This window comes from Diabrotica undecimpunctata, unplaced genomic scaffold (genome assembly GCF_040954645.1).
Source record: "Diabrotica undecimpunctata isolate CICGRU unplaced genomic scaffold, icDiaUnde3 ctg00002362.1, whole genome shotgun sequence".
Lineage (NCBI taxonomy): Eukaryota > Metazoa > Arthropoda > Insecta > Coleoptera > Chrysomelidae > Diabrotica > Diabrotica undecimpunctata.
The window spans coordinates 1-7,855 of record NW_027313538.1 but is presented as its reverse complement, the minus strand read 5'-3'; positions in this window follow the sequence as shown (position 1 = coordinate 7,855).

The following is a 7,855-nucleotide window of genomic DNA, read 5'->3' as shown; positions in this document are numbered from 1 at the left end:
TTGATATTGATTTGATATTGATTTCATATTGATTTGATATTCATTTGGTATTGATTGATATTGATTTGGTATTGATTTTATATTGAATTGATTTGATATTGATTTGATATTCATTTGGTATTGATTTGATATTCATTTGATATTCATTTCGTATTGATTTGATATTCATTTGATATTCATTTGGTATTGATTTGATATTGATTTGATGTTGATTTGATATTGATTTGATATTAATTGTTATTGATTTGATGTGAGTTTGATATTGAGTTCAACCCCTATCACTATCGTTCACTTTAGATATAATTCCTTGAGCATCTAAGCTGTTAAGTTTCTTTTCACCTCTCTCTAAAGTATTGGCTTGGCATTTTTACATAGTTGCAAATTTACTTTAAAATTTGATATGAGTCCAATTGTTTATTCAAATATGTCTGAATATATTTGAACATATTCTTCTTGATTAGCCAGTATATTGTTAAGTTGTCGAGTCCTATTGAATTATCGATATCTTAAAGGTAATGTTTAAATGTCTTATCCATACACACCCTAATAAGGAGTCTAATTCATTGGGAACTACAATTTCTATGTTAAAATTTAATTTTCATATTGTATTGATGTTCTTGCTGAGGATAAAATACTTTTTTTTATATGATTTAAACGTAATATCCGAATTTTGAAGTGGTAAATGAAGATTTAGTTCTTTAAATTTTGATTCTGAGATGAGTTTAAATTCTGCTGCAGAATCGACTTCAAATGTTGCCGGTTTATTTTCAATAAGCATTGTGACATAAAATTTTTTAGCATATCTTTAATATTGATTTTCATAAATTACTAGTCTACAATTTTATTAATGCCAAAAATAACCTCCGGTTCTGTTTCGCTGGTTGATACTCATTGAGGTGATGGGTTGAGTTACATTTATTTTTGTTTGGTAAAAGTGTTGAAGTGCAAACTGAAATAACCTAACCATATTTTTTACACCCTGTGCACTAAAGTCTTTAGAATCATTTTTTTTTAATCTCTTATTGCTTCACAAACATAGAAGCGCAGTGGCCTTAAGGCTCATTTTTTTTTCATATATTCAATCAATTAATGATTAGTACATTTGCACAGGCCTACCGTTTAGGCAATCAGAACTGGAATTTTAAAGCCCTTTGCCCACTACAAAGCTAACGCTAGCCTTTAGGCGGCAAAAAACATGAGTGCAGGAATTTGAAAAAAAAAAAAATTAAGAAATAGTATATAATTTTTTTTGTTATTAAAGGCGGGTATAATAATTTCTCTCATGTCCAGCGATAGTTATAGAAGGAAGAAGATGAATAATTCGATATTCAAACCGAAAATCTGTTTTGATCGACCCCGAAAACCTAGACCCCACAACACTCTCTTATGTACTTTTTGAAATACATATAAATTAGTCATCAAGGGTCTAAATGAAGATCCTAAAAGGGAATTAGCTGCGTAAACCTGCGAACTTTGGATCCCGAGCCCAAAAAATGGAAAAAACTCACTAATTGCTCCAGTCGTCAAAGACGAAAATGCCTCTTACACTCTAAAAATCCTATTATTTCGATTTTATTAAATTTTCTTATACCGGATCCATGTCTCTCACCCACAATAAACAACAATATATAGGTTATATTTTTGATTTCGCGATAACCTACAACAAAATAAACACAATTTATCTTCCAGATAACTTCTTATTCAGTCCTTTATTTGGCAAGTACATATTTTATAGTATAAGATAGATAAGTTTATTCATGCCAGTTGGTAGTTCAGACTTCTTTCCTAGCTGGCGCTAGGTGTTTAAATCTAAATTAACATAAAGCTTTAAATGATTTTGTTTATTAAATATTATCTTAAAATTATAGCAACCACTATTTTTGGCAATTTTGCGAAAAATTAATCGTGTTAATTATATTAATATGTAATTAATATTATTAATTAAACATATCGTTTCAAGAACAAAATATGACTCAGTAGACTGAAATGTCAGTTGGTAGTTTAGATTTATTTCCTCGGTGGCATAGTTGCCCTACCGGACAAACAGTGTAACTTTCGTCCTAGACTTTTATATAGATAGATACTTTCTTCTATTTATTTACATATTTGGTTCTTCTTGATGTGCCAATCCTTGACGAATGTTGGCGATCATCATTGGACCATCTGGGCCTGGACCTTCTTCTTCATAGACCCAGCTTTTTGATGTTTTCTAGGAGGTTCCTCGGAATAACTCTAGTGGTAGAATGAATAATAGGTATCGTCTGGGGACTTTCCATTCTCCATTGTCTCCTTATTTGTATTTTTAGATCTCTGTACTTGGCGATCTTTTCGTTATACTTAACACGCAGATTATTGTTGTATCACTACATCGATTAGTGTTGTTTGTCTCGTTAGTTTATTAACTAGTACGAGATCTGGTCTATTATGTGGTACCGTTTGGTCTGTGAGCACAGTGCAATCTCAGTATAGCTTGTAGTGGTCATTCTCAAGCATACTCTCAGGAACCTACTGGTAATATGGAAGATGGTTTGTTTGGATTAGTCCCAGTTCGAAAGCTATCTCGTGATGAAGGATATTCCCTACTGGGTCATGCCATTCCGTATATTCAGTTGCAGCAAATGCCTGACAGCCCCCGGTAAGATGTTAGATGTTTTTTTTACTTGACATCCAAATCGGCATCCATCCAAATTTGTCGTATTCGACCTGAGGGTGTTTGACGATATATTTCAGGTAATTTTTGGTTGGTATAACCTGATCCTGAATGGTAAGTAATGAAGTTCATAAATTAGTAATCTGTTTTTCTAATTGCTCACTTATGTTATATCCATAAGTCTTCGTCCTCCTAAATACCGCGGTAGTGTCGTTCTTTCTATTGCACTTCGAGGATGGATCTACTTTGTGAGGTGTGTTCGTACTTTTCGCTGAAGAGTTTCTATATCAGTTTTAGTCCAATTAATAATACCAAATGAATAGCTAAGCGCGGAAAGTGCGTAGGCGTTTAGTGCCTTCAACAAATTTTTACTATTAAGATGTGAACGGAGCAGCTGTTTTACCCTTCGTATGTACTCTGAAGTTAATTCGGTTTTTATTTGTTTATGGTCAATTTTCCCCGCGTGTTTTACTTCTAGATATTTTTACATGTCATTTTCACTCATAGTCTCGATGTTGTCGACACTTGTCTAGCCCGAAGTGCATGCTAATATCATTAGAGAATGTTTCTACAGTTTTTAGAATCTGATCTAAGTGGTTGTGAGTGGAAGCAATTAATCATCATATCATCAATAGTTTCAAATCATCCATATACAACAGATAATTAAGCTTCGCCACTACATTATTGTTGCTTTTAATTATAAAACCTGAGTCAGTGGAGTTCAATAGCTAGGATAGTGGGTTCATCGCTAGACAGCACCACAATGAACTCAACGAGTCTCCTTGGAATAGATTACGGTTAATTGGGATATTTTCCATTTCAATATTATTGTCACCAGATATTTGGAGGTGAATTGTAGTCTTCTAGCCTGTCATTAGGGGGGTAGAGTTGTGTTATAGAGGTAGCACCTTTTATCGGAACGACCACATCGAGCGTCATAGACGGGAGATGGTTCTTGATAACTGGTCCTCATAAGACAGCTAACTCTCACTTATGGCTCCACGTGCCACACCCCGGGCAACTGCATTGGTCTGCAGGCTAAACTAAGTGAGGGTAGCCAGATATGGCGAAAATTCCACCGAGCGATTGCCGGTATAAGCAATCCCACACTTACTGGCCAACGGCTTCGGGCGGATGAGTTGGTAAGTGGAAGGGCACTCTTTTGTCCTAGTGCTAAGAAATTGGCACCAAAGGCGAATGAATCAAGTAAATGGTCAACGGCATAAGGATGCAGAAGGCAAGGAGAAACCACTGCATTAAAGATCCAATTGGATATCTCTAGTACAATTATCATGGCAATGAGTACTAAAGGAATAAAAGAAACTGATCATGGGAATCGGAGCCCAAGATCCGGCAGGGGAGGAACAGACAAGGACTCCCAGGTCGTTAACCGGCGAAACCCTTGTCAAACTTCGAAACAAGACAAACTAAAATTATCAAGAACAAAAATAGGTACGTGGAACGTCAAAAGCATGTATCAACCTGGTAAAATGCATAACATCCTTCAGGAAATGGGAAGACTGAATATAAATATATTAGGAGTAAGCGAAACATGGTGGCCTAACTCAGGATATCTTTCAACAAAAACCGGTACCTTATATTATTCGGGAAACACTGATAACCAACATAGACGTGGAGTAGCAATTATTGTCGATACAGAGGTCAACAAGTCAATAGAGGGCTTTGTCCCAATCTCAGAAAGAGTGATGCTACTACAAATAAGGACATCACACACAAAACTAAATCTGATCCAGGTATATGCGCCAACGACGGATGCAACAGAAGATGAAGTAGAAATATTCTACCAACAAATTGAAGATGCACTGAAAATGACAAAGAACAGGGAAATCACGGTAGTTATGGGCGATTTCAATGCAAAAGTCGGCAAAGGAAGAGCTGGAACAGTAATGGGAGACCAAGGACTAGGGGAACGTAACGATAGAGGCGATCGTCTAATACAATTCTGCCAAGAACAAAGTCTAATAATCACAAACACGTTCTTTAAATTACCAATGAGACGGTTATATACATGGCGCTCACCGGCAGATAAACCGGAAAAAGTTGTAAGAAACCAAATCGACTATATAATGATTAAAGAGAGATATCGTAACACCATCAAATCAGTTAAAACATATCCAGGAGCAGATGTCGCATCAGACCATAACCCACTAATCGCTAATGTCACGCTTAAGCTTAAACGTCTAAGAAAACCACAAAGAACTCCAAAATTAGATGTTAGAAAACTGAAAGAAGTTGATATAAAAATCAAACTTCAACAGAAAATATACGAAAACATTGATAAATTAGATACTAACCCTTACGAGATAAACGAACAATGGGAAAAACTAAAAAACTGCCTCCTCGCTCCATGCAAAGAGATATTAAAAGAACCCACACGAAAGAAAGACAACTGGATGACCGACGAGATACTCGGCATGATGGAACAACGAAGACAAGCCAAGAACAAAGACAGTCACAATTACAAAATCATTAACAACGAAATCAGAAAAAAGATAAGAGAGACAAAACAAACTTACTATGAGGAAAAATGTAAAGAGATAGAGGATCTTCAGAACAAATACGACCTATTCAACATACATAAAAAGGTTAAAGAAATGGCAGGACTGCAAAAAAGAAACCACAATACAACTCTTTTAGATAAAAATGGAAATACTATGATAACAACTGACGAAAAACTAAAACGATGGGAAGAGTATATGGAAGAGCTCTTCGACGACGAAAGAGGAAACCCACAAGACTTGTCTTTTGAGGACAGAGAAACAAGTGCAGAAATTACAAAGGAAGAAATAATGTATGCACTAAAGAACAGCAGAAACGGAAAAAGCCCGGGGCCAGATCAACTGCCTATTGATATCCTTAAAATAATAGAAAATGAGTACATTGATGTCCTCTTAAATCTTTTTAATAAAATTTATCAATCGGGTGACATACCCAATGAATGGTTGACCTCAACATTCATTTGTCTCCCAAAAAAGAAAAATGCTAGAGAATGCACCGACCACCGTACCATAAGCCTGATGTCTCACACACTTAAATTGTTTTTAAAAATCATTCATAAACGCATTTACAAAACACTTGATATGGATATTGGAGAAACTCAATTTGGATTCCGTAATGGCGTAGGTACCCGTGAAGCTCTATTTGCATTCAACGTACTAATCCAGAGATGCTTGGATGTGAACCAAGATATGTACGTCTGTTTCATAGACTACAACAAAGCTTTCGACAAAGTCCGCCACAAAGAGCTAATGGACATCCTCAAAGCAAAACAAATACAACACAATGACCTTCGAATTATAACAAATCTATATTATAAACAGCAGGCACACGTACGCATTAATGAACACACATCAGAAGAGTTCGAAGTTAAAAGAGGAGTGCGACAGGGGTGTGTATTGTCACCACTACTATTCAATGCATACTCTGAAGAAATTATGAAAAGAGCTCTTGAGGGAGAAACAGCAGGAATCAAGGTCAATGGAACACCAATTAACAACATTAGATCAGAGTATCATAAGTATTTATACATAAAAGTCGAAAAACATTTGTGCCTCACATTAAACATTAATTTAATTGAGTTATACAAGTCAGTTTTTAGTGAAATTTTCACAAAGTGTTTATTATCACAAGATCCACAACCGTGAGTACCTATTTTTATTGGTCATCCTTTGTGAATCCCGATATATGCAACAATTGGTTATATTGCCGTTCATATCAGCAAACAGGCAAAAAAAAACTGGTTTAATTTATCATTTGTCGAATATCGATTATCTACCTACAAAGTATAATTGCTATTTAATTGATTTGGTTTAAATCGAAAATTGGACGAAAAATAATTAATTATGCCTGTGTGTATAAACTGTAAGCAATCTACCATAAACACTCAAATTATAAAATGTTCGGGATGTATGAATTCTTTGCATACTTCATGCATTGGATTACAGGGCGAGGATGTCAGTCGGATTACACGAATGCGTAGTAAAAATATCAAAGTACTATGTAATACTTGTAGCAACGGAGAGGACAAGTTTGTTCAATTAAAGCAATTTTTAACGAATCTTGTGGAAACTAAAATGCAGGAGCTGGAAAGGAAAATAGCTAATATTAATTCTACAATACAATCCGAACATCAGGAAGAGATAATCGAAGAAGCCATGGACCGTATTAATCGATCGCACAATATCATTTTGTATAACGTCCCAGAAACTAATTCTGCTATGGAAGATAATAATAAAGTAAATGATATTCTAACTACAATACAAGGTGGTAATGCAAATCCGATTTCCGCAAGACATGTACACAGAATTGGTAAACGATCTAATAAGGCCCGTCTAATGAAAGTGACCTTTTCAACACCCGCGCAGGCCAAGTCTATTTTGCGTATCAAGAATAAATTAGCCACATCTACTTTCTCTGCTATTTCAATTTCTGATGATAAAACACCTCGACAGAGACAATACCTAAATGAACTCCGGACAGAACTGAAACGTCGAACAGACAATGGAGAACAAAATCTGATCATTAAGTATGTAAGGGGTAGACCTACCATAGTCAGTAAAACTGAGAGCTCTTTAAACTAAATGTGTCCAGCAATTCCAGATCAAGTAAATCCCAACACGTTGAAATTACATGTTATTACCAAAATGTACGCGGCCTTAATAGCAAAATTTCATTGTTTAATGCCAACGTTAGTGATTGTGAATTCGACATCATAGCATTAAGTGAAACGTGGTTACGCAGTGATGTTTCGAGTATGGAACTCTTTCCGAATAATTATGTCGTATACAGAAAAGACCGAAAATTCCATGAGGTGAACAAGGTGAAGGGTGGTGGTGTAGTGCTTGCGTTAAAAGATTTCATAACATCTGAAATATTGGACATTACGGCTCTCGACGCACAATTTCCACTTATTGATCTTATTATTGTCAAGTGCCGGATTGGTTACAAATATTTTTATATAGTTGTTGTTTATTTACCTGATAAGTTAAGTTTGGTAGACTTTGAATATTTTCTCGATTGCTTAGGGCAATTTGATTACTTAAATAATGACTGCATAGTACTAGGCGATTTCAATGTTTCAAGGTTTATAGATAATGATATGTCTGATTTCAAAACTTCTGTAGTTTTAAGTTTTGCGGGCTCTACTGGCCTTAGACAATTTAACAATGACTCTGAGATAGCGCG